We start from the raw sequence: 2,500 nt of genomic DNA, 5'->3' as shown, positions 1-2,500 counted from the left end.
GCAAAAACGATGTTGTAGTGGTGCTCTCTCTCTTCGCTCGCTTTCCTTTCCTCTCACCTCGCTCTCTCTCTCTCCTCCCTCTCTGTCGCTCCGCTTTTCTCTCCTCCCCACTCCTCTCTCTCATCTCTCATCTCCCTCTCAATCTCTCTCATCTCCCTCGACTTCTTTCTTCCCTCTTTCTCTCTCTCTCTCTCTCTCTCTAAATTCTTTCTCTCTCTCTCCTCTCCGTCTTCCGTCATCTCTCTCACCTCCCCATCTTTCTTCACGCTCTCATCATCATCTATCTAATCTCTCTCCTCTCACCTCATCTTCATCTCGTTTCTCTTCTCGCTCTCTATCTCCTCTCTCTCTCTCTCTCTCTCTCCTCTCCTTTCTCTCCTCTCTCCTCTCTCCCTCTTTCTCGCTCTCCTCTTTCCTCTTTGAAAGCACGTAGTATTATATAAACAAATTTAATAAGTGTTTTTCATTTTTTATTGAAAATGTACCTCCTTAACACAAACAACCTTCCTATTGAACGCGGCCAGTCTGTTCAAATATTTCAAGCCACACGATCGTTCGCTTCTTCTTGACGAAGTTAAGATCTTCCCTTCTCCCCTCCACCCCCCCTTTCCCCCTTTCCCTTCCTCCATCGACCTTTCCTTTATTCCTTCTCTGTCTATTCCTTTTTTCTTTCCTCCTCTCTCCCCTTTCCCACACTTTCTCCCCTTTTCTTTCCCTTCGCGTCTTCTTTCAACATTTTCTCCACTCGTTTTCCCTCCCCCCCACTTCTTTCTCTTTCCCTCTCTCTTTCACCTCCCGCTTTCCCACTTTTCTCTCACTTTCCTTTTTCCCACTTCCCTCCCCTCTTTCCTCTCCCTTTCTCTCCTCTCTTCCCTTCTCTTTCATTTTCATTTCTTCTACCCTTCCCTTCTCTTTCTTTCCCCAATTCTCTCTCCCTCTCCCTTCCCCTTTCTCTTCCCTTCCCTTTCCCTTCCCATTCTCGTATTCCTTTTCTTTTCTCTTCTACATTCACACTGCCCCTCTTTCTCCCTTCCTTCCTCCCCCCTCTTTTCCTCTCCCTTTCCCCCCCTCTTTCCTCGTCCCATATTTCCGTCTGTTCCTATCCTCCCGCCGTCCCAGCCCGTACCCGTCCTTCACACCCCAAACCCCCCCACACCCCTCACTCACCCCTCTCCTCTCCCCTACCTTATTTACTTCCACTTTACTTCCCTTCCCCAATTTTTACTTTTTTTCACTTCCTCATTCTAAAACGTTTTCTTTTTCCTTTCTCTCTTTTTCCTTCTTTTTCCTTCTCCTTTCCCCTCCTCTTTTCCTCTCTTTTTTTCTTTCTTCCCTACTTTCTTTCCTCCCTCTCATTTTCCCCTTCTTCTCCTCTCCTCTCCTCTCCCTCTCTCTCCTCTCCCCTTCCCACCTTTTCCTCCTCTTCTCATTCTTCTCCTTCCCTTCCTTACCCCCCTTCCTTCTCTCCCTTCCTTTACCTTTCCTTCTCTCCCTTCCTTCTTCTTTCCTTCTCCCTTCCTTATCCCCTTCCTTCTCTCCCTTCCTTCTCCCTTCCTTACCCCCCTTCCTTCTCTCCCTTCCTTTACCTTTCCTTCTCTCCCTCCCTTATTCATCTCCGAAGCAGCGAAATAGAGCGACCAAGTCAATATCACAGGTTGACTAGAATGTTAAAGGAAACAAACTATTCTCCTCTTTTTCTCTCTCTTTTTCTCTTCTCACTTTTCTCTCCTCTTTTTTTTTTTTTTTTTTTTTTTTATTCCCTTTTTTCCTTGTCTTGCATCTCACCTTTAAAGGAGGAGAGGTAAGTCTTAATTTTGTTTTTGTTCTTGTTTTGTTTTCTTGGTCTGTAAAAAAATCTTATTATTTTTTTTTGTTTATGTCTGTTTGTTTATATCTTGTGTGAGAGTTTCTATCTGTTTCTTTCTGTCTTTATACTTCTCTTCTTGCTTCCTCTTCCCCTCTTTCTTCTGTCCATCTTCCCTCTTCTTCCTTTCTTTTCCTTTCTCCCTCTCCTCTTCCGTCCTTATCTCTTCCCCTCTCGCCTTTCCGCCCTTCCTCTTCATCTCCCTCACCACCATTCTCTCCTTCTCTCCCCTCCCTCAACCTTTCTCCCTCTCTCTTTCCCCTCCTCCCTCCCCTTCCCTCCCCTCCATCTTCCATCTCCCTCCCTCTCTGTCTCCCTCTTTTCCGTCCTCTATGTCCCCTCTTTTTCTTGTCCCTCTTTCCCTCTCCTACCTCCCCCCATCTCCCTCCTCCCTCAATCTCCCTCCCTCTCTAACAAATTTTCCTCCCCTTCCTCTAAACTCTATCTCTCTCCCTCTCCGGGGTCCCCACGCTCCCCATCTCCCTCCCTTCTTCCATCTCCCCCACTTCCCCCTTCCTCGCTCTCTCAATCTCCTCTCTCTCTCTCTATCTCCCTCCCTTCCTTCCTCTCACTCCTCCTCATCCTATCTCCCTCCTAATTTTCTTTCCCCGTTTCTCTCACCATCCCCTCTCCCCC

The sequence above is a fragment of the Penaeus chinensis genome, chromosome 26 (genome assembly GCF_019202785.1).
Source record: "Penaeus chinensis breed Huanghai No. 1 chromosome 26, ASM1920278v2, whole genome shotgun sequence".
Classification (NCBI taxonomy): domain Eukaryota; kingdom Metazoa; phylum Arthropoda; class Malacostraca; order Decapoda; family Penaeidae; genus Penaeus; species Penaeus chinensis.
Note: the sequence above shows the minus strand (reverse complement) of the source record.